General features: G+C 40.6%; 1 long non-coding RNA gene across 1 annotated transcript; it reads right to left on the bottom strand.

Moving 5' to 3' along the window:
• Window positions 1-566: 566 nt before the first annotated feature.
• On the bottom strand, window positions 567-8,553 carry LOC101697462 (uncharacterized). Its single transcript, XR_205352.2, has 3 exons — window positions 8,439-8,553; window positions 3,292-3,375; window positions 567-739 (listed from the first exon to the last, which is right to left on the bottom strand). It is a non-coding gene; the product is annotated as an uncharacterized LOC101697462 (long non-coding RNA).
• Window positions 8,554-21,613: the final 13,060 nt, after the last annotated feature.

Here is a 21,613-nt window from a genome sequence, read left to right as displayed (position 1 = left end):
CGGAGCAGGCTGCTGGGCACCAGACTGACTCCTGTCACTGGCCGCTACTGACAACTGCTCCCTCTCTTCTTTGTTCCTAGCTGACCTTAGATGTCTGTCAAACCACTCTCTGTGTTCTCCAGTTGAAACACTGGGGCCTGGTGGGGAAGCCGGTCATCCATCCGTTCTCCTTTTTCCTCCACAGGGCCACTCAAAGACTGAGAGTTCCCACTCACCACTGAGCTGTGTCAGCCTGGCAGTGAGATGATGTGGGCAAAATGAAACTTTTTCTACTATTTTTTGTGGTTAATTTTTGGGATTTCACTCAACTGTGCTGTTATAGGCTTTTTAGCAGGACTTCTGAGTTCTCAGAGTACTTTTTTGTACATATCTAACCATTGGCTTTTGTGGGTATAATAAAGACTGAGATCTAATCGGCCATCTTACTCAAAATAAAATGTTGTTTAAATTTCAAGTTGTATTTTATGTGTTTTGTTCAAAACATAGTGGGATTTCTGCTGATTAAAAAATGTCAAATCAGTAATTGGCTGAAAGTCTTTTGAGAATAGCTTCACATTGTGTGTAGGTACCCACTCCCCAAGATGACTGTAAACTGCAGATAATATAAACATGTACTAATAAAAAGATAAAAAAGGATAGATTTGCATTTATGTTTAATAAGGCATTTCTGAGTGCAACATCGGTGAATTGTGTTAGGTTTCGGCAGACTTGGTTCCTTCCTTCTGGATGTTATGCTCTACTGCGTAGAAGAGAAGAGGACAGAAATTAATTCTTTGAAGTGACAGGGGACATGTGTTGAGTTTTGGGGGCAAAGCTAAATCTGATGGTTAGGGAATTGAGTGTGGAACATACCAAGGAGCGGGGAATGAAAGAGTAAAGCAGGGAGGAATGAATGAGTCACCCTTGTTAGTCATGGAGGTAGGTTTGGGTTATAAACATGTAGTCATTTGTTGCCAATAAAATTATAGTTTTCTTGGCTTTCAGGACAGGTTAAATAGACAATGGCATTCCTAAAGGAGTACTAGGGTGCCAAGTGACAACCACAGGTTAAATCGTATCACTCCTGGGGGAGCTTAGGAAAATCTCACTTGTGATGTGTTTAATACTTTAGCATCTTCTTTCAAAGCTGGACCTTTCTAGAGTATCAGAGGGCTGCTTTGATGCAACATGATGTAATATTGATGTATTATCCTTGGCTGTCTGTGTCCCTTTTGTTAACGTGAGGATTCATAAATTAATACAAAGATTTCTATGATCTTTACTCTTTTAATAATTCAAAATGAGACAAAACATGTGGATATGCAGGATAATGGCAGAGTGCCAAAATCAGACTGAAAACACAAAGGGAAACTAGCCTAGAACACATTCCAGGAATACATTTCACTAAAACTAGAAATTAAATTTCACTAAACTACTGATTGGTAGTTACTCAGTGTCAGATATAGTATCCTCTGGTTCTTTCCTTGACTCTATGCAGTGAACACTTGTACTCTTCCCTGTTTAGAGAAATTGAGGCACAGAGAGGTTAAATAAGTTGTCCCAAGTTGTATAGATAGCAAGTGTTAGAGTTGGAATTTGAACCTAGGAAATGAGATTCTAAAGCCCATGTTCTTAGTTCTTGTCTATAGATTCTCACTTTATTTGAAAATCATAACATTTTCTGCATACAATAAGTAGTTGAGTTGCACAGATGGTCATGGTAGCATCTACCTCCTTTTGACAGAATGGGATTTGGAGCCAAATGAGACCAAGTGAATTCCTTAGAGGACATTTTGGCAGTCAGTGTTCGGGTTAGGGCTCAAACCCAAGCTTTCAACTCAAAAGTCAACATTCCTGGACACTTCCAAACAATAAACCAGTGGCTGTGACTTACCACTGAAAAAGCTGGTGATTGGAAGTCATTTACCCTTTTGAGGATCTCAGTTTTCTCATTTATAAAGCGAGAGGGTTAAGGATATGATTTGAGGTCCTTTTCTCATTTTGGTGTATCATGGTTACAGCCATACACTAGTTATTCAAGATGAGGATGCTGAGGATGATTCAATATAGCTTGTTAAAATATTAATTTAGTGCATTTTAAAGTCCAGAAAAGCATTTATATTGAGAGGCAAGAAAATAGAGATAATCCATTGGTTACAAGACCTCAGAGTCTCACGGGACTGAAATATACAAAATAGCTCACTATGCCTAGAATTTATATTTGAGTATTCTTAGAAATCAAAGTCCTGGTGATGTGCTCATGAACCATTAGCTAGGATGGCCACAGACACTTGTGAGTCAGGGACTAAAGTATCTTTACAATGAGGAAACATCTTCCTCTCAAACATTTTTTTTCGGTTTGAGGTCAAACTCAGGAATCAGAGTCTAATGAAGTTAGCTGAGAAACTTGTCCATTGCCCGAAGTCAGAATCTGAAGGAAGTGGAAACAAAGAAACTAAGTATATTTTAGTCTGTCTATAACTGAATCTCTAAAATATTCAGGAGCAAGGCAACATTGCTTTAGAAACTACTATTGGAAATTAATACAGACGGAGGAAGAAAGAGTTCTGGTTTTTCACATTGGCACACTGTGATAAGCAAAAAGTGATCTTTAAAAAGATAAGTCCAAATTCTGATCCTGGAACCTGTGAATCGATCTTATTTTGGACAAAGGGTTTCTGCAGATGTAACTAAGCTAATGATCTTGAGAAGAGAAGATCATCCTGAACTACCTGTCTAGCCCAAGTTCTAATGACAACTGTCCTTCAAAAGACAGACTGGAAAGAAGGCAATGGAAAGGTGTAGACAGAGGTACAGAGCAAAGACCCGGAAGAACCTCACAGCCTCCAGAAGGTGGAGAGGCCAGCAAGAGCCGGGATTCTCCTCAGGAGCCTCCAAACCAGTCCTGTGGCATCTTGAGTTTGGACTTCTGCCCTCTATAACTCAGAAAATAAACTTGGGTTGTTTTAAGTCACCTAATTCGTGGTAATGACACATATCATAGTAGTTGTGGTAGGACCTGATGGAAGTAGAGTGGTGTGCACTCAGAGGTTGTGGTGGGTTCCCATGGTAGCTGTAGAAAGGAAACTCTTCTTAGAAAGCCAAACAACCTAGTGGGAGGTGGAAAGAGCTCTTCTTAACTGAGGACTGTGCATAGGAGCCATATAATACCTGGGGGATAACCTCTTCAGAATACAAAGTGAACTCTGAACTGCAGTTCCATAGAAAAGGACAGGCAATTAACACAAAACACTCTAAACAAACCGTGTATCCTTAATAGTCATATTAGTTTTATAACATTGAATCTCTCACTGGCATGAAATTCTCTGAGAGTCATCTGGTTCTCCTCCGTCTTGTACTCTGTCATCTGGAACATATTTTCCTGGGTCTCTATACCTAGAGAAAAGAGGAGAAAGAGGCATGCAGGCTATGGACTTCCTTTAACCAAGAGTAAAACATATCACTTCTGATTAGGGTCCATTGACCAGAGCCAGTCAAATGGTCCCAAGATAGCTGCAGAGGAGGCTGGGAAATGTTGGAGAAATTATTGTATATTTGGCAGCATTAATGGTCTCTACCATATAAAGGCCAGAATTGTTGATTATTTATTTTCTTTTCTTTTTTTTCTGGTACCGGGTATTGAACTCAGGACCTTGTGCTTGCGAGGCAGGCGTGGTACCACTGAGCTAAATCCCAAGCCCTTCATCTTTCAGTGTAAGACTGGGGTATTGATGGGCATACAGTGACATTAACTAGTGATTATTCATTGAACTAATTGGTTTGAATATAAAATTCATTTCTTGTTAAAGCTATGATCTCTCTGAGTTCCATGGGATGACTTTCTGATGAGTAGCTTTTAACTCTCTCAATTGTAATTAAGCAAGGAAAATAATTAATGAACCATCTTTATAAAAAAAGATGAGAACAATTTCAATGATTTTAATAAAATTCAAAGCACTACTGGATTATTAGTGAAAGGTACCATCTCAGTGATCTTGACTGCCTTTCACTAATAAGGCCATTTAAGCAAATAGCTTTGTCGGAAGTTGCAAGAATGGTCATGCTAGAAAAATATGGCTTTTTTTCTTCAGTTGCAGCCACTACACCCCATGGGCTCAGGGCTGGTCCAAGAGAAACCAAAAATGCCAGTTTTCTGACTAATACAAAGAAAAGGGAGAAAAAAAGCTACAATTTTATGTGTCACTTATTGCTGGGCAGGGCCATTAAATGCAAAGTGGTTTGCATGTAATTATTAAGTTTGATAATAACATAGATCCTGCGTGGGAGGCATCCTTGCTCCCACGTTACAGGAAAAGAAACCGAGGCACAGAGATTATATATACCCAGTTGAGTTTCTCTTCATTTGATTTTCTTTTTCTTCCCTCCAATAGCACATTGCTTCCCTCACTAGAAAACCAATCGCTTCTCCTTTCGGGGTGTGGGTGCTGGCGGGAGATTAGGGTTGCTATTGTTTAAGCTCCATGTGACTGAAAAATGGATCTCAGATCATAAGCTACAAAGAAATATATCCCCCTTCGGAGGGTCTTTTACAAATAATCTATTTGTTTTTGTCAAGGCCAGGTTTTGGTTTCATGGGATACGACTTTGTTTTCAATGACTCATTAAAGAAAGATGACTTACTGCCCTGTTTTCTAAATCTAGTCACAGACGACAATCACTCACAGGAAATGGAATGTTTACTTGAGTTTATTATACAAGGCTCTGGATATGAGCTGTGGGATTTTTACACCTCATAGCAGCAGTATTGCAATTTATTTACAACTTCGTGTTGGCAGCTGCACAAACTCTTATGAAAAAGGACAATCACACCTTGGGGACCAGTAATTATAGGGAAAGGTATAAATTGGGCAAAGCAGTGTAAGCACTTGGCCCTTAAGTTGAAGAGAATAGAAACGGCTTTGGCAATTGGACAGAAAGTTGGTCTCTTGTTCATTATGAGGCCATGAACTAATTAAACTGAACTTGTCAGAATAGACAGATGAATAGATTGAACTGGATTTTGGCACTGGCCAGTTCCATGCTCATGAAAACCAAGTTGTTTTAGTGATGTCATCATTTGGAACTTCCAGCTATGATATCACTTTTGACAGAATTAATGTGGAATTAATACCATATGTACAAGTATTAATAGGTATTGACTTTGAACACTGAGTGATTATTTGAGGTTGGTTTCCAAACGAAACCTTTGAGATATGTCTTCTGGGCATCTCTTGTGATCAGATATCAAACTGATTATGGATTTCAGCATGCTTGTCAGAATTCTTCTGAGACAGACTCATATATGAATTTCTAGAATGTATTTCATAGGACCAGGGTTAGAACACGTTTTAATATTGAAATAGGGGATGAGAGGATTAAAATTAAGTTCATTATTCATTTAAAAGGAATTTCCCATTAGTTTTTTTTCCCCAGAAGGTTCAATACAACTTTTGGATTTTAGGTGAAATTAAAACAGGCATGAAATACTGTTATTGATCAAGGTAGTGGTCGTGTTTTCTATTTTTCAAGAGCAAGTGCATTATCTCTCTTGCTTTTCACACTTTGTAGACATTGTCTAGTTGAATCTACCTATTTTCTATGCCCATCATGACTCCTTATGAATCTGGGGGCCAACATCAGGTGTAGTAATGTCAATTTAAGAAATAGCTATTTAATGCCTTTTGTAATCTGGTCATTTTTAATGTCCTTTAGACATTTCTTACAATTAATTCTTTACACTTTCTTAGAACTGGAAATCTCCAAAGTGTTACTGTAGCACTACTTTGGTACATATGAGCTAACCAACAAGAAAAGAAAGGCCCTTGGAGGTCAAAATGGGATCTCTAACATATGGTGGTGCTGGCACTGAGCCAGGGCTTCTTTGGAATAGTGTAACATAATTCACTTAGCAAGATTTTCCTTAGGTTCCTCTTTTAGTTTATCTCAGTCTTTCTCTCAGTCCACTATACAGTCAGAGAGGTTGAGATCCAAAGGATAGTATTGCCAAGAACCAAACTCACATTTGCTCCGCTCCAAAGACCATGGTTTGTAATAGGGTATCCTAACTGCTTAGTGCTTTGTTTATTTTCCAGGTAAGGAGCAGATATATCAGATCCAGAGAAAGCAGGTAGGCTCTGTGGTCATGGTAGGAAAACATGTTAGACTGGATACCCTTGGTTCCTGTCTTGGTTTGGCCACATGCTCACTGCCTGACTTCAGCTAATCTCTCAGACTTTACATGTGTTCTTTCTCTGGAATCCCAATATCCCCTCACAGGAGTTCCTGTAAAAACCTGAATCAACATCAGTAAGTGCTGTTAAACACTGCTTAAATGTTTGTTATGATTTTTGTAACGCTGTGATGTTTCTCACTGGTGCAGGTGAATAATATTTAATAGTCTTTACGGGTATAAATGAGTGTTCTATTAACCAGATTTCTGAGGAAATTTAGCTACCCAGTGCAATATTATCTATAATGAGGAGAATTTTTCTTTTAAAACATGTTAGAGAAAAGATGAAAATGGTACCCACATGGCCCAACAGTGGGTGCTTTGGAATAAGGCTGTTGCAACAAATTTGCCAATCACCAAGTATGGTATCCCAAGCACGAAAATCGAACTTGAAAGAATTAGGTTCCAAAAAGTGGGGGAAATAATACCTTACTCTGTGGGTTGTTATATTGGTTTGCAGGAGCTTTCATAACAAAGTACTGTAGACTGGGTGACTCAAACAACAGCAATTTACTGCCTCACAGTTATGGGAACCAGAAGTCCAAGAAGGAGGTGTTGGCAGGGTTGCTCCCTTCTGAGAGTCGTGGGGGAGAATCTCTCCCGTACCTCTCTACCCAGCCTCTGGGGCTGTTGATAATCTTTGGCATCTCTCAGCTTGTGGAAGAATCACCTTGATTTCAACTTCACTCTCTTGGTGTGGATATTTATGTCTAAACTTCCTCTTTTTATAAGACTATATAAGTTATATTGGATGAAGGCCTATGATAATGGTCTCTTTTTGAACAAAGTATGTCCTCAAGGACTCCATACCTAAATAAAGTGAAATTCTTGGTTATTGAACCTCCATGGATGACTTGTTTTTTTCTTTGGTACTGGGGATTGAACTTGGGACCTTGACCTTGCGAGGCACGCACCGGAACCACTGAGCTAAATCCCTGGCCCTTCCACAGATGACTTTTAGAGAAAAACCATTCAAGCCACAATTGTATGCAGAGAAATAACACACAGAGAATGCCTAGGACCCTTGCCTCCTTGTTGGTGAACTGTTCTATGAGGACCTCACTTCTTTTAGGGTCAGAATTAGATGGAGAATTTAAAATGTGGAATTGATCTCTTTTGGCTCTGCCCAGAAACTTTATCATGAGTGCTGGAAACACAGAGTTCATTTCATTAATTATTGTTTTCTCACTGTTCCCTTGGACTTTTTCCTTAGTCTGTGAGCTTTTGAGGGAGTCCAGCCCCTCAGACAGTCCAGTGTATCCTGCCCAGCCACCTGCTTTGGATTCAAATCTTTTCTTCCAGCCAATTCTCAAGGGTTTTATAACAGATGTGTGAAATGTTCCAGGCTACCTTTTCATCATTTATATTAAATTAAAGTGAAAAAGCCTACAAGGAAAGTTTTCTCTGATGCATTCTATGCAAAGAACATACTAGTGTTTCATTAGAAAAAGTAAGCTAAGGTTCATGGAGAAATTAGTAGATACAAATGATAACCACGGAACAACCAGCCAGTCTTGTCTAGGCATGCCAGTATATCGAATGATACATATGATGACCTTGGATGGTGGATATTTTACAGATAAAGAAACTGAAACTTAGATGCAATATACAGGTGAAGGTCAGAAGCTGCCAAAGGGCAAGTCTGTGAAATAATATTCTTGTTTCTTCATTGTACAGATGAAGAAACTAAGACTCAGAAAGTGTAAACAATTTTCAAAGCACTCACCTGATATACGAGCTAGGATTTAATCCCTTGAAGCCTGATCCAGGCTTATTCAGGAATCCACTCATTAACTACTTCTGTATCATTAAAATTCATATTTATCAAGTGACAGCAAACAATTTTCTTTTCCATTATAAAATAAAAATTAATGTCTAGACTTGGATAAGCCAAGTTTATATCAGTGGACCAGACAACTTACCTCCAGTCTTTAGTATAAAAATTATTCATAATTTCTATGTTCTTCCTTTGCTCAGCAGGACAATGACCTGCCATCCCAAAGAGTCCATCTCCTACTCCTGAAAACTGTTGAAATGTTACTTTATATCTCAAAAGAGGCTTTGCAGGTGTTACCTTGAGGACATTGACATGGACAGATTGTTCTGTGTTATCCAGGTGTCCTAGTATAATTGTGAGGATTAAAATAGGAGGGAAGTGGGAGAGCAAGAAAAAGAGACAGAAACTGGGATTGGGAGGTGGGGACAAATACACAGAAAGGCTTGCAGCTACCTTTGCAGATGAAGTGAGGAATCCTCTTCAAGGAGACCTAAGAAGCTGGAGAAAGGAGGGAAAGGGATTCTTCCTGGGAGCCTCCAGGAGGCTACAGCTCAGCTCACCCATTTTGGACTTTTGACCTCGAAAACTAAAAATGTGGTGTTTTAAACTCCTGAATTTGTGGCAGTTTGCTACAGCAGCAGCAGGAAGCTAATATATTTTGATATAGCACTACCAGTGTTTTTTGTACAAATTGCATGAATTATCCGTATCTCCTCATTCTCATAGTATTTTTCCTTTGCTCAGAGATAAAGGAGAATGACTCAACAATTCTGCTCCAAGGGCTGTGGGAAAAAGAAATGAAATTACATGTTCACACTAAAACCTGTACTGATATTTTTAGTGACACACACCTAAAATGTGGAAACAATTTGAATGTATAACAGTTAGTGAATAGATAACACATGCTATACACATATAAGATTATTTACCAATAAAAAGAATGAAATACAAATAACTGGTAAAACTTGGATGAATCTTGAAAACATCACAAGAAGTGAAGGAAGTCAGTCATATCAGACCTCAACTCTATGATTCCATGCATAGGAAAGTCCAGAACAGGCAAGTCTGCCGAGACAAAAGGTAAATGAGTGGTGTTCAGCACCAGGGAGTAGAAAGTGGAGTAAGAGGAGTAGCTACAAATGCATATGAAGCTTCTCTTCAGAATGATGAAAATGTTCTAAAGTCACCCATGCTGCTAGCTGCACAGCTAAGGTGGAAATGTTAGAAATCACTGAGTTGCACATTTTAAAAGAGTGAGTTAGTATGTGAATTGCATCTTTATGAAGATGTTGAAAGAAAAGACAGGAGGCAGGTATGTACTGTACCTGCAAGCTTTGTTTGATTTATGTGTTAATCAGGGTTCTTTTGAGAGGCAGAGTTGACAGGGTGGACAGACAGATGATAGATAGTAGATAGGTAAACATAAAATGAGAATAATTATAAAGAATTTGCTCATAAAATTATAGAAGCCCCATAATCAAACACCCTCAAGCTGTAGATGCCAGGAGCTGGCAATGTGGTTTGAGGTCTTGAGAGCCAGGGTCACAACCAGAAGTAATATTTTACCAGATGCCTGAGCATCCAAAGATCCAGGAAAGTGGGTGCATAAAATACACATAGCCTCATGTGATCTTCTTCACTTATTTGGACTTTCTTTAGCTTCATAATAGAGAAACTACCTTAGTAGGGGACAATGGCCACGATCTAGAAGGAGACAATCATTAGTTGAATCAGACATGTGCTGGGTGACCTGATCTACCTCATGTAAAACTCCGAGGGTGGCAGTGTCGTCCTCACTGTGCAGATAGCACACTGAGCTGTGCCCCAAATGCCAGGGATGAAGCCAAGATACGGCCAGCTTTTGTACCTTCCCAAGCCTGTGCCAGCACAGGGAGCATTCACTTTCCTTTCCACTGGCTTGCTCTTAGGAAATAACCTTAGCCAGAAAGGATGTTAAGAGAATGTTTAGAAGAAGAGAAAGGACCTAGGAGAGGCCTTGATATGTTGGGGTGGGCAGTGAATGCTGCTGTCTGAGGGTCTCTGGCTTGGGCTTCATATCCATTGTAATGTTCTATAGATCGCTCAGTCTTACATTTTCCAGCTTCAGGATGGAGATAATTTTACCTTGCACTGCAAATTATTGGCAGAATTGAACTATGATTCACATGAAACATTTAAATTAGTTTCCGATGCATAATAAACACCCCAGAGGTAGTAAATCATATTATTTTTGTCATTTCAATCTTATTTCCTTGTATTTTCACCCAGGAAATTTTTGCTTCACAGAAAGAGCCAGACACAATATGAAAATGCCAAGAGTGTTTTCATATAGGTAACATGAAGAAACTAGCTTTTAGGTAGAGTAGAAGAAATAAACACAGGTAGAAAGGAGAAGAAGAAGCTGCAATTCCAAGGCATGATCAAAGATACCCAATGTCACCCTTATCTGTGCACCATGTCTTTACTCCTGTCGCACTTGTTTATATCCCCTTGGCTGGTTTTTGCTTTTTCCTTCCAGATCCCTCACACTCAAATCCCTTAAAGATACTGTAAATACATAAATTATCTTAGATGATAAAGTAGAGGGCAGCAACCTGATCTTAAGGTGAAGAAGCATATTCAAGGATTTCAAACAATGTTTTTAGCAAAACATCTGAAATAATCCATCTTCAAGGATTCCTCCAAGAGCTCATATAGATCCCCAGCCACAGACCATAGCATGTTTCTCTCTTGAGTGCCTACCATTTATTTTCTCTCTGAATGTGTACTTTAACTTTGCCTAACAAATCTGTCTGTGTCTCACCCTGTTGTGACCTGGACTTCTTTTTCTACAAAGACAGTGTGTAGGGGACAGGGGAAGGGGACGTTACCAGAACCTCTGCAGTAAGTCCTAGTCTCCTGTGAGCCACGGCAGCACACGGCGAATTACAGGAATGGTAGACAAATGAGACTGAGAAGAAGCTGAGCTTTGGGTCTGATCAGTGCTGCTGTGGGCAGCAAAGACAAAAGCCCCCAGCTTACCACACCTTTTATTCAGTACCTCGTAAGAAATGACTTGCAGAGAATTCAGTATATCGGGTAAATAAGATGTTAACAGTCCAAGAACAATGCGGAACTGAGCAGATGTTTGTTCTCCCAGGATGTTTCTTGTCCTGGAGAATCACAGCATCACTGGATCACTGAAGTCTCAGTTTTGACCAGAGGCCAAACTGGAGTTATTCTGTAGCTGGGCTGTAGGCAAGAGAACTAGGCAACCAAATGATTTTTCCCTAGAATTATGTAGCATTGCTCCCAACAACAGTGGACAAACCTGGTCCGTGGGGCCAGGTTGCAAGTTACCGTCCTCCTCCTCTTCGGGGGACCTTTTGGACCCCATCTGCTCACAATGTCATGCAGAGATGGTCCTGGCCCTCTCCCGATGTCAATGATGGAGAAACACAGACTCCGAGGTAAAACCAACACTTCTTTTCTCAACTCCCAGCTTCAACTCAATTCCCAAGTTTTATTATTGTCCACCTTGTTCTATTATACTTATGTGCATTTGTCCTTCTTCATACAATTTTAAAGAGATGATATTGTGTATGACCTTTCATATGACACCTTAAAAGCTATGGCACCTGGAATTTATTAACTAATTAATTAATTAATTAATTCAAATGTTTGTGGAATCTGCATGTACAAGACACTAAGCTCAACACTAGGCATAAAGAGCCCAACACAGATATCTGTTGGTCATAAAATTTATAGTATACAGATTTGCTGAAAATTTAAAAACAATAAAGTGAAATAATGAACCTTGTCTATAGAACAGAAAGAAGCCACATAATCTAGCTTTTATTTATCTCATAATTGTAACCCACTATGGACTGAGTTTAGTCAGTGTTAGGCACTTGCAGAATCCTTGTTTTGTTCTCTAGTATGGGACAGAGCTGTGACAGTCAGCAACTTCCTGATGCCTGTGGCCCCTGAGAACTCAGCCTGATGGTTAAAAAGGCCATCCCTAGTACAGATATATCATCCTTGGTAGCTCTGACATGAACCACACAATTAAATGCTAGTTTTCAGTATGAAAATAAAATGCCTTTGTCAAATTAGGATTATCTCTAACTCTAATTAGAATAAATAATAGTCATATAATCCCAGATTTTACTCACCTGAGGGGAAAACATACTTCTTCTGGTCCAGTTCACCTTTTCTTCCACACAATTCATGATGTGTGGGGTTTTAATCACTGCCAGCCTGCCACATAATTCAGAACAGAGGCTCCAGAATGCTCAGTACCTTTTTCTTTCAGTTGCTTTGCCAGCAGTCAACCAAAAAGATAAGCACTGCTTTCCTCTCGTTACACCACACTGTGAGTCAGACACCAGCTAAAGGCCTTGAGCACTGTGGCTAGTGCGCAGGGCATGCATCTCCATAAAACAAAGGAAAACGTTCTGCCGCTTAAAACAGGATGTCCAGACCATGTGAGGATATGAATATGATAATGAAAAGGAAAGGGAGGAGTGTATGGTGGGCCTTGATTGTAGCAAAGAAAGATGTCTGAAGGAACAGAAATTGCCTAGAAGATGCCAGAGTTATAGGCTTCTTTTTAGCCTTCTTGTCAACCAGCTCCTTGGGCAGTGCACCAATGGTCATTCTCATGCTCTTCACCCTTTCCCATACTGATTGCTGCAGTTGGTTGGACTTCGGCTCTGACTTTCTCCAACTCTTCTGAATTAATAGTAGGGATGCTTCTCCATCATTTAATGAGAACTTCCATGTGGGAAGGTATCCATCAACAGATTCACTGTTTTCTTTTTTTGTATCTCATTGAGTTCCTCTTGAGGGATTTTCTGATCATTGGGATTAGATGAGACTGAACATTCATAGCCTTGTTCTCATCTCTCACTTTCTCTCTTAAAACACCATCTCAGAGAGCACGCCCTCTTTGTGGCTCCAAGCAGCTCATATTTGTCCCGACTGGTTTCCTGGGAGGTCGTCCAGCACCGCTACTGTGGGAGGATGCATAAGGCGGTGGAATGGTAGTGTCTTTTAGTGAGTTCAATTTCTCATAGCCCCGACCTTTGTTAGTAGTAAAATTCTCCCATTACCAACACCTTTATGTTATTGGGGGTTGCTTTAGAGTTTGAGAGGGGAACTTCCTGGGTCTCTGCGGGGCTTCTCTCTCTTCTCCCCACCTTAGCCTGCTTTGTGTTTTAGCTGTGCTCTTCTGATCTCTTCTCAGCATGTTCACCCTGCCTTGTCTGTTCCTGATCCACAACTCAGAAAAATAAGTGGACATGCACATTTTGAATAATTGTCCAATAGGCATATGATCTTGACCCATTTGTTCTGTTTTAACTTATTTTGTGCTTTAAAAATTTAACAGAGGATGCCTGCTCCAATAAACATTTTTAAATGTGGGAAGCATGCTCAGTAATCTATTGGTCATTCCATGTATTGAAAACAGGACAGTAAAATCTGATCCTCAGGAGACAGCTATTTTAATGGGAATTGTAGTCGCTCAAAGATGTGCTTAATGCTAAGCGTGGTAGCACAGGCCTCTATTTCCAGTTCTCAGTGAGATAGAAGTACTGCAAGTTTGAGGCCAGTTTGGACAATTTAGCAGTACTCAGTCTCAAAATAAAATAAAAAGAGCTGAGGGGGTAGCTAAGTGGTTGTGCCCTTGCCTCCCAACCACAAAGCCCTGGGTTCAATTCACCATTACTGCCAAAAGAATGTGATTATGACAAAGTTGTAAGATCATGATGAAATATGCAGAGCATCCTATCAAAAATAATTTAATCAAAATGATGTAGGACGGTGTGTTTGAACCTCTTGAAAATACATTTGTCCTAATAATATATGTGGCATAAATCAGAGTAACTCAACTTGTGAATTATATTTAAAATGGGATCAGAGCTAGGATGCTTGAAGGTCCTTCAAGGATAAGAATGTTTTGGACTATTTTTTTTATCCCTTCAACTTAGAAGAACATCAAGCATATAATCAGTATTCAATATGTTATTTGTTTTATCCATTCTTCATTCATCTACCCACCTATCTATTCCACAAATATCTGCCTGCACCTGGAAAAGTGTTGAGTGTAAAGTTCCAAATAAAAGTGACAGGATGTCTTGGTCTAGTGGGATTTATAATCTACTATTGTTAGAGTTCTAGAAATCCTTTAAAAATGCATTTACATTTTAATGCACATCTGTTGAACACCTATTGTTATAAAATATATGCAATATTTCAGTGTTAGAAATATCACCTACTGTTTCTGTAACTGTCACCTCATAGAATATTTACTTCTCCCTTATGAGCCATTATTTTTATTTCTAATGCTTTTCATGTAGGGATCACTGTACAAGGAAACAAAACACTGAATATTTGGCCTTTATTTCTCAGCTCAAAATGAGGAGAAATTAAAAGTTATTTTAAGGAAAATTCTATAAGTACATTTAACATTTCTGAAAAGCATAAATTTTAATAGCAAATCTGTAAGTAAATATATTTAATGTAGACATTTCTTCAGATTAGGAGTCAATAATTATTATCAGAAAACAGCTACCTGGGCTGGGGATTTAGCTCAGTGGTCCACTGCCTGCCCTGCAAGCGCAAGGTCCCAAGTTAGATCCCTGGTACCAAAAAAAAGGAGAAATTTATTACGGGGGGGGGATTTGGCTCAGTGGTTCCACTGCTTGCCTTGCAAGCATAAGGACCCGAGTTTGATCCCTAGTACCAAGAAAAACAAAAACTAAAACAAAAACAAAAGAAAAGAAAACCGCTACCTAAGTGCTAAATCTGTACCACCGAATTAAGTCTCTAAATAAGAAGCATCCAATCTGCAGCTCATAGAGTACTGGTGACCCTGGACTATTAGTATTGCAGCCCCACAAAGTTGTAAACTTTTAACTTTAGTACGTGATTTTTAGCAACATTTCTCATGATTTAGTTGTAGAGTGGGTGACAAAAGAACACTAGTACAGTGCTAGCTGCAGGGCCACTTGCCACTGCTTCGAGGTGAGCCACCTCGAGCAGAACTCATGAGGAGCAGCTCTTGGAAGCCTTCCTCCCTTTTGCTCTGGTGACTATTTTACATCACTAAAACAAAGTGGGTCTTGTACAGCTGTCTTCCAGATGAGGAGGTCTTCTCCTCTTAGGTTTACTTTAAAGGTATCAAGGTGCATTAACCATTGTGAAGGACAGGAGGATTATAGAGTGATGTCTGGGGAGTGGCAGAAAGGAAAAATGTTCTAATTAGAACAGAGAGGGACACATCTTTATCTGAGACAGGTAGAGGGAGGGCAAATGAAGTGCAAAAATATGAAGCCGAAAGACAGGCGGATTTTTTTTTTTTGTGGACTAAAGAAATCATGAAGTAGTTAGATTCATGTGTGTATCAGCTGGTAGCATAATGCTGTGCAACAAATCCCCCACAACTCAGTGGCATGAAATGGCAGATGTTTACTTCCAGCGCTTCATTGGAGATACTACCACCTAGGACTGGGCCAGCAGGGTTTGGCCTGGCTCAGTTCTGTGTCTGAGATCTGATGGGACTGCTCATGTGCTTGTGGACTGGCTTTGCTCCACATGTTCCTCATGTTTCCAGAGGCCCGTGAGATGCACTGGGCATATCCTTCACATGGTTATGGAAGAGAGCAAGGTAAGAGATTACAGTCACAGATTCTTGAGACTTCACTTGGATCATGCTCACCAGCATGTCATTGTCCCAGAGTCAGGCCACCGTCAGAGTGGGACCTGCAGTAACTTTACACCACATAGGCCCAGGCTGGGGAGACTGGGACATTATGCAACTCTTCTAAAAGAGTGCTTACTTTTGCCTCACCTCTGCCCACATCTTCAAAAATGTCACTTGAAAAATATGGCAATGTAAGGACTGTGATATTAGTTCTTAGGATCTGAAAATTCTCAGAATAAACCTCTAGCCATTAATCATATAGCAAAGCAAAGATTGTCATATTTTAAAAAATCCTTAGAGATCTTTCATTTCCACCTGGTAACAGGGAAACTGAGAACAGACGAGACAGTTAGTAAAAAAGCTCATATTAGAAACCGAATTCCAGTCCAGAAAGCCCCTGCTACTCGATTTTGGACTTTACACAGCTTTGTAAAGGCAGACAGCATTAAAGCCCCATTTTACAGATTGTTAACTCCGAGATGAAGTTACAGCCTAGTGGTCAGACAGTAATTCAGGACCAGTTTTATGTGGCCAGCTGTGTATTCTCTCTCTCTCACCACCGTGTACCCAACTAATTTGGGAAAAGGAAGAAGTGTGTGTCCCTTAGAAGCCACAATGCTGCGAAGCAGAGGTGTGATGCAGGCCTTACAAATTAGATATTAGCTCGTAACTTGATCTGACCCTAAGGAAAGCCAACCGGCTGGGGCTGGCCTGTGTGAGGAGTCAAGCTGCAGGAAGGGGAATAATCCCTCTTTATATGGCACTGGTGAGACCGCACCTGGAAAACAGGCCCCTGTTCCGAGCTTCAGTACCCAGGCCATGTGGACAGGGAGAAGGAAACTGATTCATTCTGGGTGGAGGAAATGACTGAGGGGGGAGGAGAGATTAACGCGCTTAATGAGTTCACTTTCCTCTCCCGGAAAGAGACCCCTAAGCTGAGAGAGACTCCGCTGGCTGGTCCACTAGATCCTGTTGAGTCTTTGAAGCAAGAGGCCTGAAGGATTTGGCTCACTGCCTCCAGTTCCATATCATGTCCTCTGCCTCCTCCTCTTTATCTTCCTCATCTCTCTGGTCTCTTCTCAGATTTTCTTGTCTTTCATACCTTGAGCTTTGTGCTTCTTCTCTCTTCTGCTTGGCAGCTGCCTCCTGCTCTCTCACCACTTCCTCAATGAGAACTGCCTGGACCACAGGCTGTGTCAGGCTCTGTCACCTGCTCTACATCTGCAGAGCTCCTTGCCCCTCCGGCCTTGGCTTTAGAGACATGCCCAGTGTCTCTCTCTGAGGTACCAGGAACTGTCTGCATTTTGTCACCAGCTCACCAGGTGCTGGGCACACTACTGAGGTAGATGAATACCTGCCGAGGGCGTGCAGATCCATGGCAGTGTGTACTGGCCTCACAGCTGATCTCCAGGCCTGTGCTGTGCTGAACTGTCCACCCGGGATACACATCTCCCTGTCTGGACTCATCCAGGCAGCAGGAAGGATACTGAGTTAGGAGCCCGAACATGTGGGTTCCGATCTGGCTGTCCTCCTTAATAGCTACATCATTGGAAGAAAATCACTGGCCTTCTCCAAGCCTCAGTTTCTCAGTCTTTAAGATAAAGATACTAAAACCATTCCAAGGGGGATGTTGTGAGAATTCAATGCAACATCTCTTGATAACCATTATGCAATGGTTCACAAATCTGAGGTCATTCTAACTTTGCTCCTTACCAGTCAGTCATGCTGCTGAATTTCTATTCCTTGCTTGGGAGATGGAAAAGTCATCCGTCCCAAATCCCAAGTTGCAGAGGGGATGTAGCACAGGTGGAAGATGGTGGAGAGGAGGATGCTAGTTAGTACGAGGAGGAGTGGTCATATCCTCCCTACCCAGGCTTAAAGTCAATCCTTGGATGCCTTTGGGAAGCTGTGATAGAAACTTGTGCACCAAGACAAGCATTGGCCATTGGAAATTCATCAGAAAGCCTGGGCTGGAACTATGGGATTGGCTCCTGTGGTCATTAGGGCCCATCTTTCATCCTAAGACAGAGCTAGGCAAGGACATCTCCCTCTCACTGGACAGGCATGGCTGCCACGGCCCAGATATCCCCATGTGTGCAGGGGCTCAGAGCTGGTATTTGCATTGAATTACTCGATTCTCTTCATTTGGGGGTGAGGGATCTCAGGGCCGGAAGCTTTCAACATTTTCACAGCTGCTTGTTACTCTCATGCCTCGAACTGCCCCCTGGGCTGCAGAGCCTCGCTCATGCCAACTGTCCCTTGGCAAAAAGAAAGAAGTAATTGCCATTTAAAACAAAAACCGATCCTAGACTCTTTCTGTCCCTCCAAAGAGTGTTTGAATTAATTCAAGCTTGGCTATATGATTATTTTATTTAGGAAAGTAAATGGGTGGGTGGGCCAGGTAGAGAAAAAGACCTGCAGGCTTGTGCTGTGCCCAGGGATATGGCTGAGAGCTTGGACTAGGAGTCACCCTACCTTGGTGAAGGCAGCTGCCAGCCCTGAACAGTGAGGCATTTCCTCTTTCCTGCTCCAGTGTCTATCGATGCTGTGGGTGAGATTTGTGGCTGCCCCCATGGACTCATACAGGGATCATCGGAAGCACATCTGAGTGGGGGTTAATGCCTGGCATGCAGAGACTGAGCAATAGATGATAGCTGTCTTATGCTGTCCTGATAGCCAATCCCCATCACGCACAGGTTCCACAGTTGTGAGTTTATCTACCTGCTAAACTTCACTGCAATCCCCCAACCAACACTCAGCACTGTTACCGTTGTTCCCAGACAGATGCACAGTGGTGGAAAACTGAGTCACCTGCCGCCCAAGTCTCTAGCAGAGATGAAATGAAGCAGCACCCTACTTATATTTTGAACAAGTGTCCTTTACAAGATCTACTTTTGTGACTATTGTTGGTGCTTTCATGGTCTCAGTAGTCCCCAAGCATGGGCTGACTTGCTGCCTTGTGTTCCCAAGCACAGGAAGACAGTGATGCCTTACAGAGAAAATACAATTATTGGCTGAGTGTTGTTCTAGCCTGAGTTGTAGAGCTACTGGACGAGAGTTATATGTTAGTAAATAAACAGTATAAAATAGTAAGGTGACTTTAAACAGTGAAAACAGAGGGACATGTAAAACAAGCTTATGCATAACTGATTTGTTGAAAATATTGCAACCACTTAAAAGTCAGGAACCTAACCTCATATTTTCTCTAGGAACAATAGGTTAATATTTGCTAATTCGGTATTTGCCATGACTTTCTAGAACATATTTACAATCCACAAATAATGAGAATCAAATATACCTGATATCCATCTTACCAAGAAAAAACAATGCAATGGAGTGGTTGGGGTTAATAAGAATAAAGAAGGGATGCCCCCCCACCCCGCCCACAGGCGCTTCCTAAGATCCAATGGGTTGCAGAAACCCACAGAAAGATGCAAAATATGAATATTCTTTGGGGATGGAAATGGCACATACCTAAAGGGAAGAAATGTAACTATCCAGGTATGACAGTTCAATGATGAGTTTTGACCTGCAGTAGTTTCTCCTGACCCTTACCTGAGGTTAAAAATCAGCCCAAGTCACCTAGAAAGTAAATGCACAGGAAGGTTTGCCACTCATGGAGGATCTACATCCTGTTGCCTTTCCAGTGTTAACAGAGTCTGAACCACACACTCAGGGTTTTTTCTGTACACTCTTACTCTGGTTTTACCACTGAAGTGATGAAATCATTGAATTCATGCTACCACATTGTCACTTCCTATTGGAGGACCTAAGGAAAGCAATGACTTAGTGTTTTGCTGAGTCCCCTAACTTAAACTAAACAAATCTACTTCCTGTTCCCTTTCAGCACTGTAAAGGGGGTTCTCTTACAACACTGATGAACATCTAGCAATTTCTATCTAAGGGCTACACTGTCTGGTACAGACTTTGAATTGAACTGTAGCACTTTAGAAGAACACATGACTGCCGGTGGTTATGTCCACATTGGGCCCTTCTGATTGGTTAGTTAGTGCACATGCCATTTCTTAGAATGTGAATGATCATGAGTTTTGAATTTGAACCTGCCATCAGAAATACAAATGCTGGGCTCCTCAATTAACCTGAGTTCACAGTTCCCCCCAGTCTTCTCTCTTCAGCCTCCCTTTCATGCCTACTTCAGCTTGTGCTCTGTTTATCCATTCCTTCTCTCGTGTGCTGAGCATTTACTACAGAGATGGACCTCTAAACTGCTCGGCTCAAAAGGGAGGCAGTCTTGCCCTACAGGGACATTTATTTTCTCTTGGTTTTAAGTTGTCTTGATTCTGCATCCATTCTGCACACTTCCCTTTCTAGTGCATTCAGAAATTGTTTGCCAAGAGTCTATATTAGGATCAGAGAGAGGAGGAGTAGAGAATTAAAAGTTGGTAGTTACTGCTCTGCCTTGCATCTTATTCCTTTGGTCTTCAGGGTTTATTCTGCTTTCCTTTGCATCTTTACATGAGAGCATTGCCTGACTTTTTGTCATTACATCTCACCTCCTTTTCTTCTACTCTCTGCACAGGAAATTTAAATCCATTTCTGTGGCTTATATTATTGCCCTCGAATCACTGTCAGATACATGCCTTTTATCCTGATGCCCTGTCTCGGCCAGTGCCTAGACCTGTATTTCCACCCCACTCTTGTGCATCTTCCGTTGAGTAATACAGTGAGTAACCACATGCTGTACTGACCTCAAGAGTTTAGGAGCCTATACCTGAAAGACAAACCAAGTTCACATGACATGACTTTAAGGAAAACATGAAATTTACCAATCCAAGAAGTGAGTGGGTTTTTTTTTTTTTTGTAAAAATATTTCAGCAATATAATAGTTTCACAAAACACTTTTCTTGTGTCATGTTTTCTACATGAATTTTTTTATATTGAGCAATGGAACATTTCTTATGTTTTGATTTTTATTAAATATAGTTATTCTAAGGAAAGAAGTGGATATATTTCAGAATAAGAAAAAAAGTTCTGGAATTCAGAATTGTTTTGAAAATAAAAATGAAAATTTAACATTGAGTACACTAAAGTGTTCTATTGTATACAGATGTATTTTTATACTCCCAGTATCAGAGAGGTTTTGGTAAATGCCACCCCCTCTTCCTTTTCCTTTGGTACCAGGGATGGAACTCGGGTCCTTGTGCTTGTGAGGCAGGCGGCGGAACCACTGAGCTAAATCTGCCCCACCCCGAGATCAATGGTGTGTTTTGCCCCTTTTTGATCTAAAGATTTCAAGTAAATGACTCAACATGTTGCAACTGAATTCTTTATCCCCCTTCCCCTCTCACACCTGTTCTGTGTCTTCTTCATGTAGTATTAGCTGATGGCACCATAAAAAGAATATAGACGTTCTTTAAATGAATGTCAGCAACCAGTAAAAGATTATCATTTGATTATTCTCTACTCTTATCCTCTTGTTTGAGTTCCGCTTTTTCACCAAATTATTTCTATTTTAAAATTCTAATGCAAAAATTATATTAAATAGTATGTTCTTAGACATTTCTTGATTTCTCTATTAATTTCTGCTGTGCAAATAGGATTTTGGCTCATACATACTACTAAATATGGTGTCTCAAACTGTGTTCCTTCATTCTTCCACCCTAGAGACCATGTTTCGCCTTCCTGCTATTACTAATGAAGACAGACCATCAGGACTCAACACTGTCAATGATATCTTCTCCCCTTTATCTTTCAAGTCCTGTTAGTTGTACAGTTCTACATTCTATACCAGAGCCTTAAATCTTAGTTTATATTTAAACGTAAGTTTATTTCTTGCTCTTTTGAAAATTGATGCTAAAAATATGAAAGCAAAGGAACGATCCTTACAATATTATGATGTCATACGGTAGAATCCATTGACTTAGAATGAAAGAAATGTGATCTTAGGTTATTCAGAGTTGACAGAATGCTTCCTATGTTA

This window comes from Heterocephalus glaber, unplaced genomic scaffold (assembly GCF_053883595.1).
Source record: "Heterocephalus glaber isolate CG9 unplaced genomic scaffold, H.glaber_assembly_v1.0 deba00001509, whole genome shotgun sequence".
Classification (NCBI taxonomy): domain Eukaryota; kingdom Metazoa; phylum Chordata; class Mammalia; order Rodentia; family Bathyergidae; genus Heterocephalus; species Heterocephalus glaber.
The sequence above is the reverse complement of the archived record's forward strand: the minus strand, read 5'-3'. Positions and strand labels throughout refer to the sequence as shown.